The sequence below is a fragment of the Triticum dicoccoides genome, chromosome 6A (assembly GCF_002162155.2).
Source record: "Triticum dicoccoides isolate Atlit2015 ecotype Zavitan chromosome 6A, WEW_v2.0, whole genome shotgun sequence".
Lineage (NCBI taxonomy): Eukaryota > Viridiplantae > Streptophyta > Magnoliopsida > Poales > Poaceae > Triticum > Triticum dicoccoides.
In genome coordinates, this window is record NC_041390.1 from 360,545,497 (window position 1) to 360,552,729 (window position 7,233).

A 7,233-nucleotide genomic window follows, 5' to 3' on the forward strand; every position below is an offset into this window, starting at 1 on the left:
AGCGAGAGGAGGATAGGGATATATATTTTGTTGGGGGTTTTATAGGATTTGGCTGCCTGGCAGCAGGGAAGCTCGACTCGTACACGTTCTGGATGTGGATACTACCTGGAGAAACCCTCCGCAAAACTAGAAGAACGCCCGTGCGTTGCAACGGGGCCACATTAACTTTAAGAGTTCAATATTACGACATTGGCGATCTTTTTTACCATCAAATCCTCACACACATAGACACACACTCTTCCTCCCTCTTCCTCACTCTCTATCCCCCTCTCCCTCTCTCTCTAACACACACACATATCCATCTTATTGGGTACGGGACCATAATCCATCTATTTCACACATACACGCTAGTGCATAACAATATGGATTATGTGTATTATATTTGTCACCAGAACTGAGAGAATTAATTTCATGTAAATCGACCAGCCACAGCTCCAAGAATACGCGGACGAGGTGGCTCGGGTCGGCGTCGGCGCCGTCCAATGCGGGCCACGGGCCCGCTTCCAAGTGCACGTGCAATGCACGTCTTCACAAATATTATAACCAGATGTGAGAAATCACATGCATAGAAAAGACATTCTGATAGCAATCCAAATACCATACTCAATTGAATACCTAACCTGGACAATACTCTTATTTCTATGCGCCAGAAAAAATGGAATAGTAAAGCTAAGTATGCCTACATACGCTCAGATTATATATAAGAATCTTGGATGAACAATTGCAACAAAGCACTAAGCAGCGATAAATTTAAATAAAAAATTCATTAACTATGCAGGCAGCAGGCTTGTTACAACATAGAGAGATAGGAAAATGTCACCTCCAGTAATGTAGCGCAAATGAGTGGAACGAAGCATGAATGAGCGGTTGTCTGTTCTTCTCCATGTACATGGATCAGCAGTAGAGGCCAAGTATATAAGTACTTGACTGAACTCCACTCTTCGTGTACGGAGAGCCATGAAACCTTCTCGCCGCTGCAGCATGGGAGGACGGCTGGTTCACGTGACCCTCCAGCTGGGGGATCCATGGTGGCTGACCGTCGAGCTTGAGGCAGAGAAGTTGAGGGCAGCAGTGGCGAGATCCATGCCGGCCAACCGGGCGAAGAGGAGGTCGTTGGGGAGGGACACATCGGCAAGATCCGGTCACCATGCGACCTGAAGAGCAATAGTGATCTCCACAAGCTGTAGGCCGACGGCGTGCTCCATCCCCTGCGATGGGGTGACCATGGCGGTGGCCACAGCTCCTCATGCTCGCCTCAATCTCGGTGACACACCCTGAGTGTAGGAGGCAGCAACGACCTCGACGAAATCATGGCCTCCATCCCGGAACGCATGAAGGACCTCGGCCCCGTCGCTACTCCTCCCGTCGTAGCTCCACGCGGCAGCGGGCCGTGGGTAGGAGGGCAGGCGGCGTCGCCTCGACTGACGGCAGGGAGCAGCGTTGATTTCGGGTAGGTGGCATCGCGAGGACGGCCGCGGCCGTGGGGAAGCACCCCGATCATGCTGCCAGGCCAATCCTTCTCCTCCGATCCCCTATCCCCGAAGATTGCGCTGTCGCCCCGGTCGTGTTGTTTCCATATATTATGCCATTTTTTCCTGTACCTAAACAAACGTGGGCGAGCGGATGGCAGAGTTTTGGTCTGCCCTCTAAAATTGCTAAACGCACTTTTAGTGAGGATTATTGTTAATAAGTGAATTCAATCATGTCGCTCTAAATAAATGGATTCAATCATGTGACTCTAATTACTTCGGATTGTTATGTGCACACTAAGCGGGGTGCAGTTAGGAAAGGAAATGTTTTCTAATTAAAGTGATTGAGTGATTTAAGGTAAGGTTAATTAATTTAGATTTGATTTTTAGTGATTGTTAGTAAAGTATGATGCGTCTTTAAAATCTTTTATTTGTTTCCTTAAAATCTATTATTTGTTTCCTAAAGAGATTTGCAATAATGGAAGGTATCGGTTGATTTGGATAAGTTAGTAAATTTAGATCCGTGATTGCGTGCACGTTTGGAAAGTGCTGATTTGCAAGGAAAGAGCTGAGGGGTAAACAAACCGGTGAATAAGAAACCAGCATCGAAAAAAATCTATGACGGTTAACCTACGAAAAAAAACCGGACGAAAGTGGTGGGACGAAAAAAACCTGGAAGCGAGACTACCAACTGCTCCATTAGGAATAGAGATTCTTTTGCTCTTATTAGGTGAACTTTAGGTGGATAGCCTCCTCTGCTATTTGTCTAGGCACCTTATAAGGAGCAGGAGCATAGGTGGTGTTTAGTTTGGCTCTGGATTGTGAGAAAGCTGCAGTGGAAAATCTGAAGAAAAAATTTTATAAGAATTGTTTTTAATGCCCTTGAAGACTGTTTATATATTAATTAACTGTAAACATCAATTTATACACTGATGAATGGCATGTAAATGATCATTTTGGAAGGAAATTATCAAGTTTTAATGTTGCATGGGCTTGAAAAATATGAACAAAACGATAGTACCGAAGTTCAACATAGTCGGTACATTCCAATTTTATAGAAAATTCATCAACACTCGCATAAATTGGTACAAAGATCTCAAATTATTCATGAATATATTCATATAAATATCACAAATTCAAAAGGAAACTATAACTTTGTACAAGTCGTTCAAATTCATATAAAGACCACAAACGATCTTTGCAAAAAAAAAACACAAATTCCTTCTCATTTCCTCTTGGCTGTTGTAACCTTTCATTCACATCATGTCTCCTCTCGTGTGGCAACTCCATCGCCTCTTCCCATCATTGTGCATATGAATCAGTTCATCACAACCATCAATTGGTAGTGCATGCTAGCAATGAAGCAAAAGAAGTTTTGTCATAACTGGGAGACGACACCGTGCAGGGAGGGCCAACCGGAGGGGGTGGAATGCGGAAACCTAGCAAGGTGAGGTGATGTCCAGAGTGGCAAAGCTTCACCAGAGGGTCGACCGGATAGCGACGCTCAATTGGGACTCTGGTACCGGTTCGACTTGTTTTGGTGGCAAGGTTGGTAAATTCATCCAAAGGCCTAGATGAGTTGCTCGCTCAATTGGGACTTTGGTACCGGTTCGACTTGTTTTGGTGGCAAGGTTGGTAAAATCATCCAAAGGCTGGGGTAAGCTCGGGGAAAGAGGAATCCAAATCCACAAAAGCACCTATTTGGTAGCTTTCTCTTGTGCATGTGTTTTTTGATGGATTCAGGGGAAGCACGTTTGGAATATGTCTGTTTGGTTTGCTTTGGGCTTTTCAGTGGTGGAAGCCAGTGGAAAATTCCACCAAATAGGGCATAAGAGAGATATCTGTATTTGGATGTGCTTGTTGGATTTTGTGGCGACAGATTTCTATATTTTGGTTTTCTACACAAACTATGTTATGTATTTCTCGTTTACATTTTGATGCTATGAGAGTATCTTATTCGTAAAGATGTTTGATGAAAAAACCTGTAGCGACCCGACCCGAAAACGGTCAAGTCTGTGTGCATTTATACCATCCCAAGATCATGCTGGCACACACTATATATCAATGTATATATCAAAGTGCAATCGCACATGTTTTATTACACCTAAATATAATATAGAGTCTTTATTATAAAAATAATAAATTGGCTGAAGGCCAACACATGAGATAAACTACTGCAGAAGATGTAGAAGATAGCAAGTCCATGCGACTCCAATGGCATATCACCAAGCGTATAATGTAGCCTCACTCCTCGGAATAATACTCTTCAACATGAGACGTTGTAGTCGTGTAGGTCAGCATTTTGAATATGCCGGCAAAGTCACAAGAGAGAACTGATAAAATAAAATATCCATACTATATGCAAATATGGCTGGTGGGGCTCTAAATTTATAATTTGTGCGAAAAGCTGTTTTTTTCCTACAATAAAGGAGTCAAATGAAAAAATTACTACAAAAGTTGGTTGTTAATGAGATGGTTCCACCAACCAATTCTCATATCCCAAAATTATTAATAAACCCCACTCATTATAATTAATTGTGTTAAGACTGGTTGATAGCATCTTCTCCTGTGCTTATATTGTCTATAACCGGGGACATGACTAATCGATTAGGTTGTTACTCTTCAGAGTCTTGTACACTTTACCCGCAAGATTCGATCCCTCCCGTTATGTCCTCGCACTGCCTGGTGTTTGAGAACGGGACAATCGAAACATGGTCTTCCAGAGCAATCATCCGACAGATGTCAGTGCCCATCTAATCATATCGTTCGTCTACATCTGCTAGCAACTGACCATGCAGAGTCACGACTAAGGTCAACCAAACCATAGCCCATAATGACTTGCGGTTGCACACATATGCTTTCCGGCCTTGAAGCCATCCATCTCTTTGAGTCTGGGTGGCATTCCGTCAGGATGATCACAGGTAGATACCATGATTCCCGGGTGAAAGGATCGATATGGTTGACTAGAGGGGGGTGAATAGGCAACTAACAATTTTTAACTTTTCTTGACCAAATTAAACTTAGCAAAAAAAATAGGTTGTCTAGATGTGCAACTAGGTGAGCAACCTATATGATGCAACAACAACAAGCACACAAGCAAGCAAGGGATACATCACACTAAAAGTTTGCACAAGTAAAGGTAAGAGATAACCAAGAGTGGAGCCGGTGGAGACGATGATGTGTTACCAAAGTTCCTTCCCTTTAAGAGGAAGTACGTCTCCGTTGGAGTGGTGTGGAGGCACAATGCTCCCCAAGAAGCCACTAGGGCCACCATATTCTCCCCACGCCCTCACACAATGCAAGAAGCCATGAATCCACTATTGGTGCCCTTGAAGGCGGCAACCGAACCTTTACAAACAAGGTTGGGGCTCTCTCCACAACCGAATTGGAGGCTCCCAACGAAACCACGGAGCTTCACCACATTAGAATATGGCTCTGAGGTGACCTCAACCATCTAGGATGCTCAAACACCCAAGAGTAACAAGATCTGCAAGGGATTAGTGGAGGGAACCAAATTTCTCTTGGTGGAAGTGTAGATCGGAGCCTTCTCAACCAATCCCTAGAAAATCAACAAGTTTGATTGGCTAGGAAGAGAGATCGGGCAAGAATGAGCTTTTGAAAGGCAATGGAGCTTGGGGGGAAAAGGTCAACCCTAAGAAGAAGAAGACCCCCCCTTATATAGGGGAACAAAATCCAACCGTTTTTCTGCCCTGTGCCCACAACTAAGCGGTACTACCGCTTAGGCGGTACTACCCAACACAAGCCTAAAATACACAGAGTCTACCTACGCTAGTGTCACCGGAGCGGTACTACCGCTGACCCTGGTGGTACTACCGCATAGGGTTTCTAGACCTGGAGAGGCAACGGTAGTAGAGGGTGCCAGGGGCGACAGTACCGTGCAAAGCGGTACTACCGTCCTAGTGCCGCTCTACTACCGCTTAGCGCAAAGTGGGAACAGAACCTTGCATAGAGGAAAACACCGCAAGCGGTAGTGGCGACGGTAGTATGGGCTGTAGTACTGCCGGAGCGGTACTACCGTGCTACTACCGCCCTACTACTATCAAAAGGAGACTGGCAAGCGAATGTTGCATGCTCGGGGAAACCCTAAGCGGTAGTTGAGGGAGTCCTGGATTAGGGGGTGTTCGGATAGCCGGACTATACCTTCAGCCGGACTCCTGGACTATGAAGATACAAGATTGAAGACTTCATCCCTTGTCCGGATGGGACTTTCCTTGGCATGGAAGGCAAGCTTGGTGATGCGATATTCAAGATCTCCTACCATTGTAACCGACTCTGTGTAACCCTAACCCTATCCGGTGTCTATATAAACCGGAGGGTTGTAGTCCGTAGGACAGAATAAACTCCATACACAACAATCATACCATAGGCTAGCTTTTAGAGTTTAGCCTCCTTGATCTCGTGGTAGATCTACTTTTGTACTACCCATATCATCAATATTAATCAAGCAGGAGTAGGGTTTTACCTCCATCGAGAGGGCCCGAACCTGGGTAAAACAAAGTGTCCCTTGTCTCCTGTTACCATCCGGCCTAGACGCACAGTTCGGGACCCCCTACCCGAGATCCGCCGGTTTTGACACCGACATTGGTGCTTTCATTGAGAGTTCCTCTATGTCGTCACTTTTAGGCCCGATGGCTCCTTCGATCATCAACAACGATATAGTCCAGGGTGAGACTTTTCTCCCCGGACAGATCTTCGTCTTCGGCGGCTTCGCAGTGCGGGCCAATTCGCTTGGCCACCTTGAGCAGATCGAAAGTTACGCCCCTGGCCATCAAGTCAGGTTTGGAAGCCTAAACTACACGGCTGACATCCGCAGGGACTTGATCTTTGACGGATTCAAGCCACGGCCAAGCGTGCCGCACTGTCTCGATGGGCATGATATAGCTCTGCCACCGAACAACGCCTTGGAGGCTGCACACGCATCGGTTCCGACCATTGATTCGGAGCCTACTGCACCAATCGAGGATCAGCGGTTGGACGCTGCCTCAGGGGTTGTGGTCTCAGAGGCGATGGAGACGAACCCCAGCCCCACACTCCGCATAGCCCGTGACTCCGAGGAGCCGGATTCCTCTCTGAGCTCCGAGCCCTCCGCGCCTGTAACGCCCCAGATGTAACTTTCCCCATTTGTACTCCAACTCTTGCCGTTTCCGGTGTCAAGTTATATTTATTTCTCGGGTTCGGGTCCTTGTCTCCGTGTGTTGTTTTCGTTTTCATGCATCTCATACCATGTCATCACGGGCATTGCATTTGCATACATGTTCATCTCATGCATTCGATCATTTTCCCCGTTGTCCGTTTTGCATTCCGGCGCTTCGTTCTTCTCCGGTGGTCATTTCTACCTTTCTTTCTTGTGTGGGGTTTAAACATTTCCGGATTGGACCGAGACTTGCCAAGCGGCCTTGTTTACTACCGGTAGACCGCCTGTCAAGTTTCGTATCATTTGGACTTCGTTTGATACTCCAACGGTTAACCGAGGGACCGAAAAGGCCTCGTTTGTGTTGCAGCCCAACACCCCCCAAATTTGGCCCAAAACCCACCAAACTCTGCTCCATGCCCTAGAGCGTTCGATCACGATCGTGTGGGCGAAAACCGCACCTCATTTGGACTCTCCTAGCTCCCTCTATGCCTATATATACACCCCTCCGTTTTCGGATCTCTCCCTCTCCCCGAAACCCTAAAAAAAAAAAACATCCCCGCCAGATCCGCGCCGACGGACGTGTCCGCCCCCGGCCGGACAACGTCCGCC